The sequence below is a fragment of the Vanacampus margaritifer genome, chromosome 2 (genome assembly GCF_051991255.1).
Source record: "Vanacampus margaritifer isolate UIUO_Vmar chromosome 2, RoL_Vmar_1.0, whole genome shotgun sequence".
NCBI classification, from domain to species: domain Eukaryota; kingdom Metazoa; phylum Chordata; class Actinopteri; order Syngnathiformes; family Syngnathidae; genus Vanacampus; species Vanacampus margaritifer.
In genome coordinates, this window is record NC_135433.1 from 8,304,171 (window position 1) to 8,328,776 (window position 24,606).

A 24,606-nucleotide genomic window follows, 5' to 3' on the forward strand; every position below is an offset into this window, starting at 1 on the left:
TTTAGGTGTTTGTGGCATCATTCATGGACAAAAAGAAGTGTACAATTCACTAGAGTGCATGAAATAACATCGTTTCACAAAAAGCTCTTTTTCTCCGTTTTTTGTTTCAAAACAGAGAATTTCGGTGAAAGTAACCATTTTCTATTGTTGATTACTGAAGAACGGAATAAGGTAGAAACAAACTTTTTTTTTCTGATGAAAGATGAGAGTCCAATCTTTCATTTGGTAGGATGTGTGTTTCCATAGTCCAAACACAACATTTTCTGTGGACCTTGAAAGATCACTCAAAATGCTTAAATCGGCTGGCACTGGCGACAACCCGTTTTTGAAAACGTCTGGCAGTCAAAGAGTTAATTTCCGTCTGAATTTTTTTTTTCCAGACAAAGATTTTTCGTAAACAAAATTATCACTGGGTCCAACTTCACTGACCCCTGACCTCAGAAATACTTTTTTCTGGATCTCACTCTGCTTCGTCTGTCCTTCCTTTTCTCAGTCTCTCCTTTGGTCTTTTGAGGTCTCCCTGATTTGTTGGAGTTTCAATGTCTCTGGGGTTGGTGAAGGACTCTGGTTAGTAGGTGGTGTCTAGTCGGTGCTGGATTTCACTTTCCTTTCTTTTCTTTGGTCCTTCCTCTGGTCTCCTGACGACCTCACGACTCTGGCCGGAAGTGTGTGGTTTAGGTGAACGGTATGGGATTTTTTTTTAATAGGTTTTAGGTGAACTAATGAATACACGCACGCTCGCACGCACATACTCACCCACATACCAAAAAAAATTAAAATAAATAAATAAATAAATAAATAAATATATATATATTTAAAAAAAAAAAAAAAAAGGAGAGCAATGATGACATGTCAAATCGAATGAACAATACTGAGCTCTCCAGAAAAAAAAAGAAAAAGAAATACTTTTTTCCGGATGAACTGAAATATACTCACACTTCAAAATTGTATAGAGTGGAACAACATTTCATATTAATCCTATTGTGATGAAATGATTACCCTTCAATGTATAGGCTACCTGTATGCTAGTGTTTGCATGTGTGTAAGGTAACTCTCTTTTTTGTTTTTGATTTTGAAATTGAAGCGATGTGATGAAGAAAATTGCTTTTCTTGACGCAAAATGATTCCTGAAAGATCCTGTTCTTTAACAATAGAGTGACCCACCCCCACATGAACTGTAATTGCTTAATGAATTGCGCTGTGAAAAGCATCTGAAGCTAATCCAGTATTCCTCTGAATTCTCCAGTGTTCTTTCAGTCTTGCAGTGACTTGATGGGGCTTCTATATCTTGACAGGCCAATTAGACGCCAATTTGCATATCTTCCTTGCACCATTTTCCTTGTTCATGTGAGCATAAAATGGGATAATCTGGCTTTTGAACCTTTGTACCACATCGGAGTCACTCAAACAAAAGTCATCATCCGTCTGTGACCGAACCCAGAAAACAGGTGAGCTGTAACGTTCGCATTTAGAGCCCGTGGGCAATTTGATGTCAGTTTCGGTGAACAGCAGGGGGCAGTGCTGCGTGAAATGTCAACCTGCTTGGATGGCTGACAACGTTTATATTATTCCATGAACGCAAGTATTCATCATAATGCCGTGTTTCGACTAGCGAGGGCACATATTGTTGACTTGACTACCACTTAAACACAAGATGGAGCTTCACTTTGCTGTGCTTGTTCCTCACCACCTGTCTTGCTGTCTTTTGTATGAATATTTAAAAACTAGCCATGATCAGACTTGCAGTGGCTAGCGAGGCTCAAGGTTATCGTAGTTGATGACAACTAATGAAAAAAATAAAACTAAAATGGAAAAAAACATGTTCGTTAATGAAATCAGATTAAAAGTAAAATGCTTTAAAAAAAGAAATCATTTAAACTATGTTTATTGAGCAAAAAAATTGCCTTGGTTTTCATTTTTATAGTATCATACAGGAGCTTTCGGGTTCATTTTCAATGTTTATGGTGTTGCCATTAGGTCGAACATTCATTTGGGAGTTGTCGTTTAATTAGACAATACTTAATGACCTTTATTTATTTATTTTTTATCTTACTTGACAAAAACTCCATGTATTCAAGAAAAACTAAAACTAATTTAAAATGTTTTTTTTTTTTTTTTTTTTTTAAATGAAGCATTAGCAAAAAACTAACAAAATCCCTCTAAAAACGAATTAAAACAAATTTTTGGGGGGGGACGTCAAAATGAAATAAAAGTTATCTATAATGAAAAATTCAAAACTTTTATAACTCTGGCGAGGCTAACTGCTATTCTCATCCCCATCCAGCTTTTTTTTGGTACTCGAGTCGAAACGAAAGCCCTCGGTAAGTCGACAATTGGAAGAAAGATGCCAAAAACACGATTAGCAATTAGTCAACTTCACGCTTTAAACGTCAACATGGAGTAGTTAAATAATTTATTGCTTGGGTTTGTTAAAAAAAAAAAAAAAAAAAAAATGGTAAGAGGACCTTGAAAAAATATTCACATATTAAATAGCAATTGCAATATTGAGTGTAAAAATACACAATTCATTATTGAATTTTTGAAAATTATTCAGCTATAGTTTTCTTTAATATTTTAACATCTGTAACAAGTGTCAATGGGAGCGCCACTGCCATCTACTGTAGTGGTTGTGCAATTACACTTCATTTTGAACAACTTCCCTGGGTTCACACGGGCCCCCCAGCAGTGGGATCCGCCTCCCCTATTTGAGAAGAACTGAAGCACATTTCCCCACAAAATCTTGGAAGAATTCCGACTTGTACTACTTCACGGATTGTGACCACTTTCAGCCACCAATTATAATCTATTATCTTGCCCGCACAGCTTAATCTATGAAAGACAGGAAGTCATCAGAACTCTAATGGCAAAGTGGCAACAGAGCATCACAAATGAAAAGGATACTCAAAACGTCAATGCCAATAAAGTTTCTCTCACAAAAAAAAAAACCTTCCACATTGCAAATGTGCTTCCCATCACACAATCAAGTTGAAACTCGCGCTGATTCCAAATTCAGTGTGTTAGTCATCTGCCTTTATAATAAAGTGAGCAATGTCAGCCTAATGGAAGGAATGGACTCAAGATGATGAAACGGCGTGATTTATCAGTGCGCAGCCATTTCCCCCTCTGACGGATGTCATACTGTTTCCTGTCAAGGTGAAAAGACCAAACAGTACATGCTTCAGATGGAGAGATTAACATCTGGTTTGCAGAAAAAGAGATTGAAAGATAGAGAAAGAAAAGCCAAGATAAATGAGGACAAAGCAACGGGTCTATTGAAGCCGTCTACAATTCATAGCATGCGTGCATGGATGATGATTTTATTTTTTGCTGGAATTTGCTGAGGGAGATGTGTAGGGGTCATATGAGTAACATTTGGAGTCACCTTGTGAACTCATTCACTGCCATTGACGGCTATAGACGTCAAAAATTAATTTGAACTATTTCTATTAGTAAAAAAAAAAAAAAAAATCCCACTTTTGTTAACAAGAGTATGAAAACCTAGAATTTTTTTTTATTGTACATTTAGAACAGGTATAAAATTTGTGAGTTAACTACTGAAGTCATGAGATTAATTACGATTAAAAATTGTAATCGCTTGACGCCCCTAATTTTTAATAATCTTTTCTTTTTTTCATTTTATATCTGTTCTAAATGTACAATATTTTTTTTTTCTAGGTTTTCATACTTTTGTTAACAAAAGTGAAAAAAAATGTATACTAATAGAAATAGTTGTAATGAATTTTTGACGTCTATAGCCGTCAATGGCAGTGAATGAGTTAATAAAACAACTGAAGATTGTTGACGAATTAAATGTAACCACAAGGGTGGACACGGCCCTTTCAATGGCTTTATCGAATAAATGGTAACAAAATATATACATTATAATCACATTTATAGACGAGCAGCAGCTCAACGCTAACTTCCCACTGAAAGCCTCACACATTTAAAATCACAGATGCTACAGTGGAGAACGATATGATAATTTCGATTTTTGATTTTGGCTAAGCTGCCTTACAAGCTTGGTCATGGAACAAATTCAACTCTTAAATCAAGGTAGCACCATACATGAAACAGCTAAGCTCTTGCATGGCTGTAGAAATTGTACACATGTGCCTAATAAATAAAGCTTTGTGTATTTTGTATAAGGTTATAAATGATTAAAAAATAATAATAATAATCAGTTCAGGTTCACCATCATTTGTATTGTCATGTCTTGCAAACGAGCTTTCCTATCCATTTATCATGAAAAAGCACCTAAGCAATTCACCTCTACAAAAAGGATGCCAGGCAGCTGGTAGAGTGTTGCTATTATATATTACAGTCCATCCTCCAGGTCCAATCTACACCTAATTATGGGTCTGAAACACCAACACGCGCACACACACACAGCCCAAGAGGCAGAGTGTATATTGCCGGACAAGGGTCTCCAGGGTCAATTATGGCAGCGTAATGATGGTAATTGGCTAATTTTCAGCACATTACCCCATTTTATGTCTCATTCGGCAGGCAGTAATTGAGTGAAGGAGTGAAGGCTTGCCTGGCGCTGGATGGTAGATAACAGTGAGGGCCTGAAACGGGGAACCGCTTCGTAAATTGTGTCGGAATGAGCTGCGGTGTCCGTAGACTGAGACCCCGGGGGGGGGGGGGGGGGGGGGGGCTAAGAGGATGACTATGCGAGGCCATGTAGCTGTCATGTTTGTTTACATTCCATATTTAAAATAGAAGCAGCAGAGGGCTGACCTCCACCAAGGGTAGTCTGTTAACAGCGCTAAGCAAATAGATCAATTAGCAGGCTACTTGCTGGTTCATGGACGCTAGGCTAAGACATGTGGTGCAATCATTAGGTTGGCCCCAGACCATTCATGCTAAGCATTATCCATATTGTCACCTGAATTTAATGGGTTCTTTTCCTTCATCTTCCTCATCCTCATCTACTCGGCGGACACGTCCACAACGTTCCACAGCTGGGAGAAGGGCCTGATTTTTCATGATTTAGCTTCTTCTTGTTCTCCCTCCTCCTCCTCTTTTTCTTCTTCTTCTTCCTCGTCTTCTTGTTCTTGCTCCGTCTCCTACTTCTTCCTGTTCTTGTTCTTTTTCTTCCTCTTCTTCCTGTTCTTCTACCTCTTCTTCTTCCTTCTTGTTCTTCTTCTTCCTTTTCTTCTTGTTCTCCTTCCTCCTTCTCCTTCCCCTTCTTTTACCTCTTCTTCCTCGTCCTTCTTGTTCTTCTTCATCTTCTTCTTGTTCTCCCCCTCCACCTACTTCTTTTTCCTTTTCTTCTTCTTCCTCCTTTATCCCCTCATAACTTTTTGAACAATTGTAAACAGAATTTTCTTCATCTTCCTTTTCCTTGTTCCTCCCCCTTCTCCTCCTTCTTCTTTTTCTTCTACCTGTTCTTCCTCATTCTTCTTCTTCTTCCTTCTCTTCTTGTTCTCCCTCCTCCTCCTACTTCATCCTGTTCTTGTTCTTGTTCTTCTTCCTCCCTTCTTGTTCTCCCTCCTCCTACTACTTACTTTTCTTCTTCTTCTTGATGTTCTGATGTAAAAGCATTTTATTTATTTTTTATCTATTTATTAAATTGCTCTTGCCGAGCTGCGTGTTATGAATAGAATGTAAATACAGACGCTCCCCTACTTACGAACATTCGAGTTACGAACAACGGTACATACGAACATTTCTGCGCGTACAGTATGTCGAAAAATGTTCGGAAAGAGATGCTGTAAATTAGATTTTGTATTGCGCGTAGTGCTTCTTTCCGCCGCTAATACCGACGATTGGCGCTGTGAGAGCTCATTGGAGGCTGAGCAACGTGGCGAGGAGGAGGAGGAAGAAAACGCCGGTCCCCATGAAGCAGGAAATAACTTTTGAAGCCGATTCCAGCGATGACGAAGAATCTCTCATGATATAAAATCTTCCTCTTCCTCCTCCTCCATCATCTCCTTAAGCATCGAGTACATCTTCCAAAAGTAAGTTAAACTTCATTTTATTTATCTTATTACGTACATGTACATACTGTGTGTGTCTCTCGCTCTCTCTCTCTAACATACGTAGTACAGTACTGTACGTATTCTCTCCATTTTATTAAAAGTTTTTTTCAGTACAAACCAAGGCAGGTTACTTGTACAAGCCTTAGACATACTTATATAAACCTTCAATATACTTATATAGGCTTTAAACATAAATTATAATACAAAATATAGCACTGAAGCAACTTACGAACAAATTCACCTTACGAACGATCGTCCGGAACGTAACTCGTTCGTAAGGTGGGGAGCGTCTAGTGCGATAAATAAATGTATTTTTTTCTAAATCAAAATCTCCATCTTCTTTTACCTCCTCCTCCTACTCCTTCTTCTTCTTCTTCATCCTCCTCTACCTCCTCTTCTTCTTCTTCTTCTAATTCTTCCTCCATTTTTCCTCATAACTTTTTTGAACAATTGTAAACATAATCTTCTTCATCCTCCCTTTCCTTGTTCCTCCCCTTCTTTTTCTTCCTCTTCCTCTCCGCCCCCTTTGCCATCATGTCTTCTCATCTTCCTTCTTTTCATTCTTCTTCTTCCTCTCCTTCCTCCTCCATCTCCCTCTCTTCCTCCTCCTCCTCTTCTTCTTCCTCTCCTTCTTCCGCCTCATTCTCCTTCTTCTTCCCCTTCTTTTGGGCCACTCACAGTGCACAGCGAGAACCCGTCCTGAAATTGTCACACCAATTTTGACAGATGCACATATGAAATAATATTTGTGACTCTTCGTGAAGTTTTGGACAGAAAAGGGGAGGACAGTTGCACTTTTTCAAAAGCACCGGAAACTTTTGAAAGGAAATTTCAAATGAGTGACAGCATAATGGATGAGGGCAGCAAGGCAGCGGCTAAACAGAACCGAGTCCAAAAGCCCAACAAATGTATACTTTCACACTCTTCCAGCCCGGAAAAATGACACATTGACGCGTTGAAGTGCTTTCACGCGTATGTTTTTATTTATTGAAACATTCACTTTCTCCTTGGGAAATAATCAGTTTGAACAATTCATCATTCACTGGCATACAAGTGTATAAATAAGTAAATGACTATTTATCATACATTGTAAACACAATAACACTCAACTTTGGCTTTAACGATAAAAGATGACGGTGGAATATGAGAGTCACAAATGCACATCACATATCTCACTTTTTAGCATCCATCCATCCATACTTAATTGAATTTAGTAGCAAGGCTTTAAATGCTTTGATAGCATACATTAAATCACAAATTCATTTGGTGAGTTATAGTTGCTTAATTCACTGGACCAATAAAGACACACATCTGTATAATAAATACCCTTAGCAATACCACTTTGTTTCCACTGTTGTATAATATAATTATAAATCTCTCACATGGGTCATTCTATCCACCCCCCCCCCCCAAAAAAAAAAAATCAAGGTTTTTATCAATATATAATTTTCCAAATCTTTCATCAAGTGCACCATGACATCACACACCACAACTATAACACCAGGTTGATCATTTTTAGTGGTCTTAGCAGCAAGACAATTTCAATTCTCTTACGCAGCATCAAATTGACATAATATCATAAAGATAAGACTTAGCGTCATTATTCATTCGATATGAAATCGTTTGACTTGCTAGGATTTTTAGGGCCCGGTCACAAAACAGTGAGAAAGCTCTTTTGGACTCACTCTGATTGTTAGAAATGTTGTATGTTAACATACTGGTGCTGTTGTTTTACTGCAATGCAAATTTCAGATCTTGGATTTGACAATACTGTATTATGCTATTTAGCTATTAGTTATCTATTTATCTAACTAGCTAGCTGTTTAGCTACCGACTGTATCTAGCTAGCTAGCTAGCTTCTTTTTTTTGTTTTTGTTTTTTTGCGGGCTGACTGCTGTACTGTATTATGTTGGGACAAGCTAAGCCACAACAACAGCTGCCGTCTTTTTGCCTTTTTCCTGGTAACATGAGCATTCAACAGCAGTCTAATAGCAGCCTCTTTCTGACCTATACTAAAACCTTTATTGACCTTTTTCAATCGTCATTTAACATGATCACAATAGGGACCGTGACTGAGGTAAGAATTCTGGTAGCTCCCTCTCTGGTTAAGCTATTTTGTTTTAGGGACATTTATGGCCAACTTTCCTTTTTTTTTGGGCAAAATACGATTACCTGCGCTGTATTTCACTTTTGTTGTTTGGCAATGTATTGTACAATAGCTCCAAAGATAAACTGTAATGGAAATTACAACCTAATCTATTGCGATAAATTTCACAGATACTGTATACAAATTCTTTGAACACGTTAAATCAAAAATATTTCCCAGTTAATTTTTTTTCACGGTAAACACTCAATTTGATGCATTCCACACACAAATAAAAATCAGTTTTCTGAATTGTTCTGCCACAATATAAAATACATGATCTAAAATTGCATTTGACATTTTTTGACAATGTTGTTTCCAGTTTTCAGAAGGGACTTGAAAAAATACTCCTAAAAAAAGGCAGATTGAACAGTGCACACAAATTGCAGACAGGAAGAGGCAAACCATTGGTTCGACTCCCATAATTAAACTCAGTTATATTCCAATTGATTAATTTTCACTTGTCTAGAGATGGATTTTGTGACTCTTTATGCTGTCATAATCTACCTTCAAAAAAATCTGACATGTGGCTGAAGCGTTTAGATGCTGTACAATATCGAAGACCTTGAACAGGGATGTGATTTTTCCGCTAATTCGCGGAATTCCGCTTTTTTTACCCCCCCCCCCCTTCCCCCCAAAAAAAAAAATTGATTTTTTTTTTTTTTTTTTTTTGTAGTTCATTGTGTATGCACATGACTCCGACAGATAACATCTTCTGCTATAACAAAGACATTTGTGGTATGCTCTAATATGAGTTACTTTTCATTTGGTCATGATATAATTATTTGGTCATGCTCCCCCCCCACCCCCACACCCTCCCCCGCTAAATTTTCCGATAATTTCACTTTGGTCAAATCACATCCCTGCTTGAAGATGATCTCAACAATTGCAATCAAAGGCATGACAGAAACGGTCTGACTTTCTGATTCAGTACATCATATAAGCTACCCTTTCTCCCCTAAAATAACAATGTTCAGATGACACCGTAGTAAATGATTAAACACGACACTTTCCCATGCGTGAGTTATTATTGCCTGATGGTCTACTATGACAAACGTTAACTAGCTCGCAGAGATCAATGAAAGATGGCACATTGGTTATTACGTTATCCTTGCCAGCACATCCCAAGTGTGCCGCTCCTCTTCAGATGTTGTCTCTTAATGTACCTTTTGATAAAGACTGCATGTACAGTAGCGTCGCTCCGCTCCACTCCAATCCAACGCCCTGCTGTGTCACACGACGGCTTGATGCTTTCCCTTTCATACATTTCAATAACCCTGCGTTTGAAGGCATAAGGTCTCCAGGGGTTCTTAAATGTCACGTGTCACATTTTAATAGATGCCAGCGTTCATTTGGACTTGGATGATAGTTATTAAACATGATGTGCTCAAGCTGTTTAATGACATTCCCTGTTGAAGCTTGCTGCCAAACTCGACATACAATGAAGAGAAATGCGTGGTTTGTGTTTAAAACCACCACGTAGTGCTGCCTTAGGAACTGTCTGGTTAATGTGAACAAACCTGCTAACGTTAGCATCGATATTAGCGGTTTTAGAAGCAATGGATTTGAACATAAAAATGGTGGAGCAACATGTAGACAGATAATATAGCAATACTCGCAGGCATTTATTCGTTATCCTCTATAAAAAAAAAAAGTCTTACTCGATAATGTTTGTCTTTATTTGTGTCTGCCTGCTTGTACAGCACTGCCCCCAGGTGGCCAAGGTGGGCATGAACATTGCGTTGTAGAATCAAAAGGTAGTTTCTTCTTCCAATCTCACATCACGTCCCCAAACAAAAATGTCACTAAAAATAAATAATGGTAATCTCAATTTACTTACAAATTACTCAGTGTGAAATGTTGCCTTGTTTCGTTGAAGACAAACCTACCATTCTGTTGTGTGAATGGCAACAGGTGGAAGCACGGGTTAATTGTACCTTCTGCCATCTAGTGAAGGGGTTTTAAATATTTTGCCTATTACAAAGGTTCATTTTTTTGTAGTTAAAATGTTTTCATGGGTGATACGTTCCATGCCCGCCCACGATAGGGGAATTTCCGTGGTAGATAAATAATAAGGGTAAAAATATTTTTGTCATAAAAAAAAAAAAAGGTTTACTAATTTTATTTATGTAAAAAAAAATTGGGGGAAAAAGCATTATCGCTAAAAATACAGGGTGTCCATAAATTCACTTTACCGTTTCAAATATGTATTAAAAATGCAATTGATTAAATATTTTATTTAGATTTGTTCTATTGTATTCAGCATTTATTAAAGTTTTTTTTTTTACCTCTTTTAATACACTTCTACATGGGCACCATTAGTTGCACGAAGCACATCAAGACGGTACTCGATTTCTTGCCATGTTCGCTGTAGCATAGCCTCATCAATTGTGGCAATGGCATCAGTAGTCCTTTGCTTAAGGTCAGTAATGATAAACACTGTGTGTGTTTTTAAACACCGAATACAATAGAACAAATCTGAATAAAATATCTAATCAATTGCATTTTTAACTAGAAAAATTCCCCCGGAAATTTTGAATGGGACTGCTGACTCTTGCAAATGAGCTGAACAGTTTAAAATTTAAATGACTGGAATCGGTCAAGAAATGTGGAAGTTAACCATAATCAACATAAACTAAAAGTATATTACTGTCCATAAAAAAAATGTAAATGAGCTGAACAGTTTAAAATTTAAACGACTGGAATCGGTCAAGAAATGTGTAAGTTAACCATAATCAACATCAACTAAAAGTATCTTACTGTCCCTTTAAGAAAAATGCACTTTCACGCACACACATTTGACTTGGAGACGTCACGCACCCACATTCCATTGATATTGTATGAGAGACGCACACCTCGAACAAAAGCCTCTCACGACTTAACGGTTTAAGATGCAGATTCCAAAAATGGCTCGTTAGAACAGCAAGGGTTTGGGGAACGCGAGCATGTTCTCATTTTTTTTAATGATTTTTTACCAAATGAGAGCAGGTTGAAAACTTATGATTTATCCAAAATGAAGAGGGAAAAAGTCGCCCAAATTAACATGGAAAAGATAGGCGAGTTAGTCCGACTTCTCCTCGCTTAAAGTGAAAATAAAGGTACTAAATGACACCTTAGCCAAATAAAAGTTAGTTTGTCTGAAAAAAGACACTTGTGACTACAAAATGTGAGAATTTGACGTCTAGTGAGAAAAGATTGTGGCCATGGTGACGAGTTGAAGTGAAACGTTTGAAAATAGATTATTTGGTTCCCGTCACTCTAAGGCTAATTGCTCCACTGAAGCCGTCGCAATACACACCAATGTTAAAAGGCTATTTGTCTCCTGTTTGCTCACTGTCTTTGAACCCGCACAGAGGGGAGAGCGTAAATTCCTTTAAAAAAAATTCGACACTGAGCTAAAGACGAGAAAAATTGCTACAAAATGAGCTAAAATTCATATCGGTTGGCTAACGTATGCGCGCGCGCAGCGTGTCTTGGAAAAAGGTGCTTGATCTGATTTGATCACTTTCGTTTTCCCATTCATTCCCAATGGGGACTTAATTTGGGAGTTTTTTGGGAATAGTGTCGCCATTGGTAACTCGGAATTCTTAGAAAAATAATAGCGCAGCGAGTCAGATTGAGCCGCATTTTTGCGGAAAAATCGTGGAGGATGATATAATAATAACAACAATAAACCACTTTCCTAGGTAGAATATTGATATGTGCCTGCTTGCTTCGCCGCTCAGCAGTCCCATAATAATTTTTTTAAATGGTAAAGAGACTTTATGGACACCCTGTACTTCCTTTGACATTGACATGGCAAATTTCATGCAAAACAAAAATCTGTGCAAAACTAGTGACTACCGCTGAAAAGTTTGGAGGCACTTAGAAATGTACTTTTGTAAAAAAGAAAAAATATATATTTTTAAGTAGTCAGAAATACAGTCTACAAATGTTTTTCTTTTGAAAATAAGGACATTTCTAAGTGACCTCCAAACTTTTAAACAACAGTACTGTATATAATAGGCATTTTCAGGTGTTTTCAAAAATGTCCACCAGTCGACAAAGTAATTATTGTTATTCATTTTTAGTCAAAAACTGTTTGTGCGATCGAACCTACAGAGCATACTTTGTCACTTGGCGTGTCAATGTACTTCTTTTATTCCCCTGTGGCCTTACTGAGGTCATCAAAAGAGCCTCTGACATTTATAAGATTGGGATTATCTGTTTCAGTCTTCTGTCCACAAACACAACCAGACACACGAGAAAATAGATGCCTTTGACAAAACTCTCTCTCTCTCCCTCCCGCCTAATTTACAAATATGTGTACACTGTATATTGTCTATACAGAATGCATGCATAAAAATTCTCCACACGCGCACATCTTAACTGTCAAATTCAGCTTTCTCAAAAAGCCATTTAGCTGTCAAGTGCTGACACTTGCACTGTCACAAGTGGCTGCATGCGCATGGATCGGTAAGGGCGGGGCGAGCGAGCGGCGAGCGAGCGAGCGGCGGCTGTTGCTAGAAGGCAGTGCCTCTGAGTGCACATGCATGTTAAGATGGGAATAATTGCTCATCATAGAAGAAATGAGATTGCATATTGGGAGATGATAGAGGAGGTGTAATGTCTCTATATGTATACCAACAATATGTTGTACTGTAACAAGCTTCTGGCTGGATATTGATGGAATTTGTTGATTTCAGTTGTGGGACTTCCTGGCACATAAATTGGCAATTTTTTTTTTTTTTAGATTCTATGACTTTGTTAGTTAACAAAATCCACGTTGAATGCTGTCGATTTGTATTTATTTCGATTTAGAGTGAATGCATCTTTCCAGCTATAGGGGGAGCTATGGAGTAAAACATTCTTTCTTCCTGACAATTCACATATTTGCGAAACCACTGAAGTGATATTATTATATGAAGTTGTTGTCCAAAAATCACTCGTCATTTACAGGTCTTTACTGTGGAACTTTGCATTTTGATGCCATTGTTGTACTACCCCGTATGAATAATCTTTCATTCAGATCGTTCTCAAATCAAACCAGTGCTACTTATGACAATCAGACTTCAGAGGGAGTATTAAAGTGCCGCACACATCTAATTCAATTTAATTCGTTTATCTAATGAATTGTTATTCTGCAGAACTTCAATGGATTTAGTTTAAAGTGATTAGACTGCGTGCAGATAACAAGCCCCAAGCTGAATGAAAGTGATAATGAATTCAAGAAATACAAAAATGGCAGCAAAAATGATAAGCATATTGGGGATAGCATAGGGCGTGGAAATATCAGGAATTACCACATACTGCCCGGTTAGATTTTTACATATACAGTAGCTGCTCCTTTTTTTTTGTTTATTTACTATTCTGACTCGATTTGAGATGCAAAATGGCCGTTAAAAATGAACAAGGCAGAATGGGTCACATCAGTCTGTCCCGTATATTGAGACTCAGTTGTCTCAGTGTGACGTACTTGTACAAGGGTGCATAATGCGTAAAAGAGCGCAGCGCCTGGAAGTATTTGTATGTGTATTAGAATATTTGGCTGGTTAACGGGCATTCGATTTAGTCAAAAAGCCCAGCCAGGCGGCGTATTAACGCCTTTGCCTTTGTTACTTCACTGCTGCATGCGAAGCGAGTTTAGCATGTGGACGCTCGGCTGGCCCGGAGACGACAGGTTAGCTTCGCGCTAGCTAGCTGGTACAACACAATCGAGATGGAATTAATGGGCCAAAGCAAGAAAAACACCCTGAACTTTACCGTTGGCTGGGATACAACGAGGAATCCTGAAGTTTAAGTAAGCTTTTTTTTTAAAACTAAAAAAGGAAAAAAAGTTTCCGTAGCTTTAACGCCGTTGCATCAACGGCACTCTAATGGACACTCTAGTTTATTACATAGCTACGTCTTCAAATAAGTGAATGAATGAAGAGCACCTTGGACACCATATGGTGTAAATAAAGCCCGACATAAGTGTGCTCCAGTTACCATTTTGATCAAATTGAATTTTTCATTTGGACTACGAAGCGTTTTTCAGGAAAAATATAATAAGTAACCGATTCGATTTCATTCGGTACTGGCCCGTTAACATGAACACGAATGCAGATTTTGAGCTCTCTTTTGTTAATTTTGGATGTAATTCCAAGGTTGGCCACAAGGTGGTGGCACACTATTGTTTTACACTGTAAATTTGAAAGAAGAAGACTGGAAGCAGGAAGTAGGTCAACAGCATTTCAAGATCAGCCTAGTTTGTGTTGAAAAATCGAATTTTCTTTAATCCTACAATTGATGGTTGTAGATTAACTTTATGACATACGTCTTTGGGAATGATTACTGGTACATTATGAGGTAAGTTGTTTGGAAATAACGAGATGTTTACTGATTGTTTACTGTACACAGTGACTCATAGATGGATTGGTACACTATAGCACTGTAGGCTACACAATATGTCCGTCTCATCTATAGCTGTGTTTCTTATTTTAAAAAATTGTTTAAAGACCTTTAATTAAGTGCCGTTAATTCTATAAAAACATGCCAAGAGAGTCTTTAAATAGGTTATTTTATTGAGCAAATTTTACTTATTGCGAGTATGGTCTGGAATGCAACACCCACGTTAGAGGGGGGTTTACTGTACACCAATTTGTATTATTTTTTAAAAGGTTAACTGTCTAGCAGGTGCATTAATTACCATATATCAGCAGAATTCACTTTTTTTTTTTTTTGGGGTGGTCGCATGATGATTCTGTGAGAAAAGTTAACCTGAGTGTGCATCTTAGTGCGCTGGCACGCACGTTTCTGTGCGAGGTGTCAGTTTGTCACCTTGAGGTCAAGCGGTTGGTGAGACAAGCTCCCAAATGCAATTAAGGAGGTGACCTATTATGTGAGCGAGCCAGCTGAGACTGATGAATTGCTCTCCTCAACTCACTCTTTCACTGACAAGACACCCACGGCACTGTTGTCCTTTCACGTCAAGAAAAATGGCCGTTTTAGGAGTACTTACAAGAATGTCACTTTTAACTCATACACTGCCATTGGCGGCTATAAACGTCAAAAATTCATTTTAATTATTTCTATTAGTTTAAAAATTTGTTCTACTTTTGCTAACAAGCGTATGAAAACCTCAATTTTTTTTATTGCACATTTAAAACAGATATGGAATTTGTGATTAATCGCGAGTTAACTAGTGATTAATTACGATTAAAAACTTTAATTGCCTGACGCCCCAAATTTTTTCTCTTTTTTTTTTTTAAAGTAATTCACTGGCATTGACGGCTATAAACATCAAAAAATCATTTTAACTATTTCTTTTAGTTTAACATTTTTTACCCACTTTTGTTAACAAGAGTATGAAAACCTAGAATTTTTTTATTGTACATTTAGAACCGATATAAAATTTGTGATTAGTCGTTAGTTAACTAGTGAAGTCATGCAATCAATTACAATAAAAAAATGTAATCACCTCTTGCCTTAATTTTTTTTATAATCTTTTTTTTTTAAATTAATTTATGGCAGTGAATGAGTTAAAAGTGATCCATTGGTTGATCATAATGCTGTGTTTTTCATCATTTAACCAAATAGTCCATAGTGAAATGTGTCCACCAGACCTTAACCCTATGTAGGAAGAGAAAATCTTCCCACAAGAGTTGAAACGGTTTGCTGCACGGCGTCGTCATTAATTATGACTTTCGGGAAGTGAGCAGATCAAAGCACAAGTCCGGCAGTGGCAAAAATTTCCAGCGCCAAGGCTAAGCTAACTTTTTAAATATCTTATCCTTCAGTCAACTTAATGCCCTCATCACGACCTCGGCAAACCTTGAGATGAGAGAGAAAATCCCGTTTAAGCCCACAGTCGAATGGCTTAGCAGAAAGCTTTCATTTGTTTTCAGTCTTCTTGTGCATCTCCCTAAAAAAAGAGACTGACTGAGTGGAGGGTGGTTGTGTTATTAGCGAGAAATGAGATATAGAAAAAATGAATTTAAAAAATAATTTATCCATTATGTGAGTAGGTGGATAATTATAGTATAATACCAACCAAGTATTATAGATTGCAGTACTGTACATGCTCTAATACAAAAAAAAAAATCAGCCTCTACAATTTGCACAAATAATTATTCAGGATTATACCAAGCAAACAAATGGCAATTAACCACGTAACCTTATTAACGGAGGTAACATTTGCATGTGTATCTTGCTTGTGTGTGTGTGTTCTGTTCAGTCGGAGTTGGGAGATATCCTGACAGTCAGTAGAGAGACGATGCGTGCGTCTGTCATTAATTAAATGAGAAGATGTGGGGTGAGCTTAGTTCAGGGAATGAAGGAATCAAAGCTTAAGACCGTCTGATACTCAGCCTGGGAAGCACACGCGCGCCTCATAATTTTCAAGCTTTTGATTCATTTGCTTAAAATAAATGGACTTGCAGTATAGTACCATGTGAAAATTTTATAACACCATTTGGCTTTTGGGGGGTTTGTTTTAAAGTATAGAATGTCACTTTGTAGAGCAGAAACATAAATTCATATATATATATATATATATATATATATTTTTATTTTTATTTTTTATTTTTTTTGAAGAACAGTGGTTCTCAACCTTTTTCAGTGATGAACCCCCTGTGAAATATTTTTTCAGACAAGCACCTCTTAACTAGCGCAAAACGTTTCTGATTGGGGGTGGGAGGAGTTAATACAGAGCTGGGGTATATATATATATATATATATATATATATATATATAGTAATTTTGAAAGTGACTTGGTACAGACTCGCTAATAGCGGAAGCGGGCACTTTCCCGCATACCTCCATATGCATCCATCCATCCATCCATCCATTTTCTTGGCCGCTTTTCCTCACTAGGGTCGCGGGGGTGCTGGAGCCTATCCCAGCTGGCTTCGGGCAGTAGGCGGGGTACACCCTGAACTGGTTGCCAGCCAATCGCAGGGCACACAGAGACGAACAACCACACTCACATTCACACCTAGGGACAATTTGGAGTGTTCAATTAACCTGCCATGCATGTTTTTGGAATGTGGGAGGAAACCGGAGTACCCGGTGAAAACCCACGCAAGCACGGGGAGAACATGCAAACTCCACCCAGGAAGGCCGAAGCCCGGACTCGATCTCACGTCCTCTGCACTGGGAGGCGGACCATATGCAATAAGACAAAAAAAAAAATACTGAAAAAAACAAAGCTCCCCCAAAAAATTAGTGAGAAAAACAGGATTTTTTTTTTCAAGTGAATGCAATACGCTTCCGTACAAAATGACTGCTGTGAAAATGATCAATAAAATAACAAAGCTAGTAACGCATTTTGATTTAAATAATAGATTACGCTTTTTTTTTTTTATTGTCTTTTACAGTTTGGCTGAGATTAGGCCGCGGTGCTTTTCACTTCAGCGCAGTGTAGTCACAGTCACGGTGACATAATCCCAATCTTGATTAGAAGTGATACTTCACATTGTTAACTACTAAAAGCTGATTAAGGTGGATGTGTCCCACAGGCCAGGCGCTAATTGGGAAAGCAGCTTGTCACTCCAAATATAAAGGCAAGGCTTCATTCCTCAGCCAATTTGTTTCAATGATGTTACAAGAGTTTCTGTCCATGGAGGCTATGTCATATTCATTTTGGGGCTAATGATACACTCTGTTCTGCTTTCCCTCCCAAAATACAGTATTATACAAAAGTATCTTGTTTTGATTGCTCTTTTTAACAGCAGTGATTTTAATGCACACAACAGTAATGATAAATACTGTATTTCTTCAAATAGCGGCATCCACTCTCATGATTCCGCGTCTCGATTATTTTATTCTTTACTCCAAATAGATGCCTTTTCTCTACAAAAGTCTCTCAGGTAAATTAAAGTCTGCCTTTATTCTTCATTTCTCCGTACGTATTTTCAATAATACTCTTTTTAATCACCCGTCTTCCATTTTCATTACAACATTGGGGATGGGGTGGGGGGGGGCAAAAATATGAATTACCTCTTCCCTACTATATAAGACCTTGAACACTGTTTATCATTTATATCACCCTGCCTACACCCCAAAAATGCATCTTCTCTTCGCCCGAGTCTGCTGCCATACCACTTTAGAGCGCCTCGTTGTCAGCCGGGAGTGCACGCACATCATTCGGAGAGAGGAAGGTGTGGGGGGGAAAAAAAACATTGGGCTTGACAGCCAGCATGCGGATGGGGCTTTGAGCTGGCGTGGCCGCTTTAGAGTGCCTCGTTGTTGCGGCGTGAAAAAGCCTTGATGACTGTGGGATATATTCAGTAGTTTTAAAGATAGGCACAAGAGAGACGCTAGATGAAGTAGCAGTCATTTTTCCTTAGTCGTATGCTGCTTTCGAGGAAGGTGGGAAGTCGGACGTATCCCACTTGGAATCTGACCCAAAGCGTTCCAGGCGAATGTTAAATACGAAGATGGCTGATTCTGATCAATTGTTTGTTGCTCTGGTTAACAGTCAGTCGAAATCACATCGGGTTACGTACAATCACTTGTTTTGAATAACTAGATTAATGTTACAATAACTAAATAGATAAATATGTTTATAATCGTCTACGGGCTTCGCGTTGTCGTGTGGCGTCCGATTTAAACCGGTCATGGAAGTTGGGATCCTTTTTTTTCCGCCGACTTCCCAACTCAGATTTTCCCGTTCAAAGGGCTGTTCCTATGCATTCTTCCTGGTATGAAGTCGGGAAGAAGTCCAACTTCCCACCTTCCTCAAATGCAGCAATAGAAGTAGCATGTAATTGACAGTTAAGTGGGCACGATCCCAGCTCTTCATTTTGCTGTATTTTATATACTTACCTTTTTTTTTTTTTTTTCTTTAAATCATTCAAAGTTGGCAGGGTTGTTCATAACATTCTTCTCTGTCAAAGTTGTAAAACCTTAACTTTTATTTTAGAGGGACTTAGGTCATTGTGTTTGTGGAATTGTTTTTCGACTCATTTACTGCCATTGACGGCTATAGTCGTCAAAATTTCATTTGAACCATTTCTATTAGTTTCACATTTGTTTCCACTTTTGTTAAGAGTATGAAATCCTAGATTTTTTTTATTGTACACTTATAGAACAGATATAAAATCTGTGATTAATCGTGAGTTAACTATTGAAGTCATGCAATTAATTACAGTTAAAAAATGTAATTGTCTGACGCCCCTAATTTTTAACAATCTTTTCTTCTTTTTTTAATTAGCGCCATCAGGTGATAATTTTTTTTTTAATTGTAATTAATCACATGACTTCACTAGTGAACTCAGGATTAATCAGGAATTTTATACAATGTACAATAATTTTTTTTCTAGGTTTTCATACTCTTGTTAACAAAAGAAACTAAAAGAAATAGCTCTAATGAATTTTTGACGTCACTAGTTGCCAATGGCAGTGAATGAGTTTATTGAAATTAAAATCAATTATAGCAAAACCTTACCCCCAAATGACTGCGTTACCCTTAACTCTTTGACTGCCAGACGTTTTCAGAAAAGGGATGCCGTGGGTGCCAGCCGATTTTAAGCATTTTGACTGATCTTTCAAGGTCCATAGAAAATTATGTGTTTGGACTATGGAAACGCACATACTGCCAAAAAAAGATTGGACTCTCATCTTCCATCAGAAAAAAAAGTTTGTTTCTACCTTATTCCGTTTTTGAGTAATCAACAATAGAAAATGGTTAGTTTCACCTGTTTTGAAAAAAAAAAACGTCTTTTAACGTCTTTGGCACTCCTCCATAGGATTTTACTAAACGTTATTTAACGTTTTTGGCAGTCAAAGAGTTAATAAATACGTTTTACTCTCACTAAAAGAGTGTAAAGGAAATGGAATTGATGACATTAAGATTTCCATTTAGATTTTACTAGCAACTACCTTCAACTTTACATTACATTTGCCGTTCACTGTCTTGAAAATGCTTCTGAGCTACTTTATATTGCACAAGTACAAGTTTGTTTTGTTTGTTTGCTTCTGGTTTGTGATTTTTGAAAATTAAATTCCAATTAGCAACAAAAAAAAGAAAGACATTGTAGAGTCAATGTGAGTGATTGTGAATTCAATATTGTTTATTCGTAATCTACTGTTGACCTTTTTTTGCACTCCATCTCATATTGCTAAAATGTGGATTAGTAGCTCTTTTTCAAATCATGAGTGTGGCTGTCGGTTTGTACATAATTGTATTAATTATGCTGTCCTTTTTCACTTTTCCTGTCAATTTAACCTAATTTGAATTTAATACTTATTGACAGCTTGACATTCTTTGTCACCGCAGCTCTTTGGAGGGCCATTTAATTTTACATTATTGTCATTAGCCCCAGGCCAAACCATTCCATTATTATGTTGACTTTAAAAAGCAACCCTTTAACTTATGCTTTACTGGCCCAAAGATTAGACTGGCTTTCATCCATAAGTTTCCACTGAGTGAATTTGAAGCGTTCCCTCGGGGGCGACTGCTGAAAACCAAGCTAAGTGGCAAGAAATGAAACGTACGCGTGTGTATGCATAAGTACATGTTTGCTGACTCAGTAGGAGGCGAGATGAAATCTCCAACATTTCCATATACAACCACACATTCCCCACTTATTCAGTGCTCTATATCTCCTCCTCTGCATAACTCAATTGCATTCCACTGTAAAATTGAACCCAGAAATATTTGCTACAACGGATGGAGCAGATAATGGATTTGCATCCATCCGCAAAGTGTGACACGGAAGTAACTTTTCACTGCTACCCACAAACTTTATGTTGCGTTGTTGTCACTGTTTTTCAAGGGAAATTTTACACTCTTTCCTTTTCCCATAAGTATGTTTATGTGCAAGGGATCACAGTGTCGCGTGTAAACATTACAACATGCTCCCAAACTCACCTCAGACGGGAAAATGAGGAGCAAACGTCCTTAAAAATGGCCATGAAAACTGCAAAACTTGAGCTCACGGGAATGCTATCTTTGAACCCTGGGGGTAAATTTTAAAAAAATCTAATCAGGTGAAAAGAAATTCTGTGAGGAAATGCATAAAATGGCCTTGATTGTGAGATTTTAATGGTAAGAAACATGTCTGTGTGTCTAGAATTGGAAGGAATCTCAAATAGTAATACCAAATTTAACACACCTGCTCCCTATTCACACATGAGACCACATAATAGTAACATGTCACATGACACTGAGGAGAGAAAATGACTATTAGGGGTGTAACAAAAAAAAAACGGTTTGAACCAGAAAATCGAACCGAATCGTTCCACTTTGAAATGTATCTAAATACGTATTGAATCGGCTCTGATCAGAAAGATATATTTTTTTGACATGTTCATTCAAATGTACAGTATAAATGACAACAACAAAAATTCACGACATCATACCCGCTCAAACTGAACCGGACTATATCAAATTGAATCGTAATCCCACTCGAATCGAATTGAATCATTTCACTTTCAAATCGAACCATTCTTGAATTGTTTCACACCCCGTGTATCGCAAACCGTAGCCAATCGAATCATTTGTGAAAAGATGCAAACCCTTACTAACTGTGCCCAATTTTGACATTTTCACTTAGGGGTTTACTCACTTTTGTTGCCAGGGGTTTAGCTTTTAATGGCTGTATTTTGAGTTACTATAGGGAACAAAAATGTACACAGTTTTCATTGTGTCAAAGTGTCATTTCTTCATTTTTGTGAAATACTGTAATTAAATTTTTTTTTTTTAACAACTCTCACGGATTAAAGGCCAACGTAGTGTAGTTTTAAGTACCATGAGGCTTAAAACAAACATTTTCCACATTTTAGGATAACCAACATCAAAGGCCCTGAACTGGGGTTTCATAAGTTGAATTTTCATATTTTAACATTTTGCAGAATCTAGTAATAAGATAAATAAGAGTCTGAAAACGATCAGCCAAAATTGCAGTATAGCTCTTTATTGTGAGCATTTTTTTCCTTGTAAAAAATTGCAAATTTAATTTACTAAGCTCATTTTCCCTCTTGTCAGTATATGCACTACATGCGCAGTAGTCTAGTGGTTGAGTGTCTGCCCTCAGATTGTGAGGTTCTGGGTTCAATCCCTTGCTGGGACATATCAAAGACAATTAAAAATAGGACATGTTATATTCTTGCTTAACACTCAGGCTAAGATGGCCAACTGTAAATGAATAGGCATGGAGTTTAAGAAAATATTTCTGTATATTACAGCTTGAAAAAGACTATATTACTTGTTTTTAGTTGAAAAATACTATTTTCAAGACTGCTGTGATTGATATTGGCTTAGTATTATTTTCTTATTTTTACAGCCAGGTAAATTTAAGTAAAATTTTCTTGTTCTGTTGGCAGATAATTTTGCTTATTTGAAGTAATTATGTTCTTATTTTACTTTTTGCAATGGTGGCTCCCTGTGGATCTCTTTAAAAAAAAAAAAAAGTAGAAATTCAAAAAAATACATATATTTTTTAGATTGAATATTCTTTAAATGAATTAATGATTAAATAAAAAAAGAATAATTATATAATTTAAAAAATGTAACAGTCCAAATTTTTAAGTTGTCAGTAAAACAGTGACGGAATGGAGATGAAAAGGTTTTTTAAAAAACCTAAAAATGTCAAAAAAAGTGACCATAAAATGTCCAAAAAGGAAAAGCAGAAAATTACCATAAAATGTCCATGAAATTGCCCAAAAATGTCAGAAAATTAAATTAAAAAAAGGCAGTGGGGGGAAACATTCAAAAAGTAACCATAAAATGTTCAAAAACAAAAGAAGAAATCCCCAAAATTACCATAAACTGTCTACATTTTATACACAAAATACACAATATATACACAAAAAATTCAGAAATTTGATTGCATAAAAGGAATGAAAAAATGTCACAAGATTGCCATAAAATGTCTAAAAACAAATTTTTATTTTTTATCTTTTATTTTTCCTTTTTTTCAGGAGAGCTCAGTATTGTTCATTCGATTTGACATCATCATTGCTCTCCTTTTTTTAAAAAAACAAATAAATTAAAAAAATTTAATAAATGTTTTTTTATTTTTTTATTTTTTTATTTTTTATTTTTTTATATATATACATATATATATATACATATACACACATATATACATATATATATATATATATATTTTTTTTTTGTATGTGGGTGAGTATGTATGTGTGTGTGCGTGCGAGCGTGTGTGTATTCATCAGTTCACCTAAAGCCCATTAAAAAAAAATCCCATACTAATAATATAATATAATAATAAATTGCCAAATGCAGAAACATCAATGTAAGTTATCACGATGTAGTGGCTCTCGCTAACAGACTATGTCTAAAAACTAATATAGCCATACAATTGCCAAAAATGTCAGAAAATTGACAGAAAGGCAGAAAAGTATAAAATGTCTGAAAAATCAAGTATGACAAATTACAAAAAAATATATGTCCAAAAACGGAGACAAAGGGTAGAAAAAAAGGAATGTCTACATATATTGGATGCTGCATATTTTTCTGTTCTGGTGCAGCTCTAATTAGCTCTTGGGCCCTCACGTAGACAAGCACGAACACACTGTTACATTCATCACAATGTTCAAATGTTTTGCGTCTCCAGATAGATTTTTGCTTTTCATAGTAAAGGTTACTGGCGCCTGATTTAGACATTCGAGCATTCTTGGGAGTTTATAACAGTTACACTATGCGGCCTGTTTTCCATGTTTCCCTCCTGCAGCACAGCTGAATCTAATGATCAGCTAATCAGCAAGCTTTGCAGAAGCCTGATAACGATCTTTTTTTTTTTTTTTTTTTTTTACAGGAGAGCGCAGTATTGTTCATTCGATTTGACATCATCATTACTCTCCTTTTTTTTTTTTTTTTTTTAAAAATCCAACAAATCAATTAAAAAAAAATTAATAAATGTTTTTTTTTTCTTTTTTTTTTTTTAAATACATATATATATATATATATATATATATATATATATATATATATATATATATATATATATATATATATATATATATATATACCTTTTTTTTTGTATGTGGGTGAGTATGTGTATGTGCGTGTGTGTGTGCGTGCGTGCGAGCGTGTGTGTATTCATCAGTTCACCTAAAGTCCATTAAAAAAAAATCCCATACTAATAATATAATATAATAATAAATTGCCAGATGCAGAAACATCAATGTAAGTTATCACGATGTAGTGGCTCTCGCTAACAGACAGAATTAAGTAACCGGAATTAGGTTAAAAAATTCTATATACGTAGACCATGTTTCTATAAATTTTGATATTTGGTTTTTATTTGAGGCAGATATTTTTTCCATTAAAATGTGATTTATGCGGAGGTTAGACCATTGGTCGATATTCAGAGTTTGTTTATTTTTCCAGTTAACAAGAATTGTTTTTTTAGCAATAGTAAGGGCTACAAGTGTAGATTGAAATTGTTTATGTGGTAAGTCAGTTGTTGTTAGGTCACCTAGCAAACACAAGTTTGGAGATAAAGGTATCCTACAGTCCAAAATAGCGGGAAGTTTTTCTAAGACTTTAGTCCAGAA

General features: G+C 36.6%; 1 protein-coding gene across 1 annotated transcript in view; it reads left to right on the forward strand.

The window, feature by feature from the left end:
• Positions 1-24,606, forward strand: part of clstn2a (calsyntenin 2a) — a 178,664-nt gene that overhangs the window by 95,372 nt on the left and 58,686 nt on the right. The gene's annotated exons all lie outside the window — the stretch shown is intronic.